Source organism: Cariama cristata, unplaced genomic scaffold (genome assembly GCF_000690535.1).
Source record: "Cariama cristata isolate BGI_N322 unplaced genomic scaffold, ASM69053v1 scaffold5272, whole genome shotgun sequence".
Taxonomy (NCBI): Eukaryota; Metazoa; Chordata; class Aves; order Cariamiformes; family Cariamidae; genus Cariama; species Cariama cristata.
Window position 1 is genome coordinate 73,460 of NW_009604285.1, and position 222 is coordinate 73,681.

A 222-nucleotide genomic window follows, 5' to 3' on the forward strand; every position below is an offset into this window, starting at 1 on the left:
GCTGCGTCCCGCACCGTGCCGTGGCCGACCCCGCTCTCCCCACCACCCTCCGAGTTTACAGAGCGCAGCTGCCCCGTGAGCACGGCGGCGGGAGAAGGAGGAAGTCACACCAGAGCGGAACAAGCCCGGCGAGCCCGAGCGCACGGCTCCGGAACCGGCCAAACCGGCTGCTGTCACCGCGGCCCTGGCATGCCGGCGGGGAAGCGCAGGCACGTGTGGCGG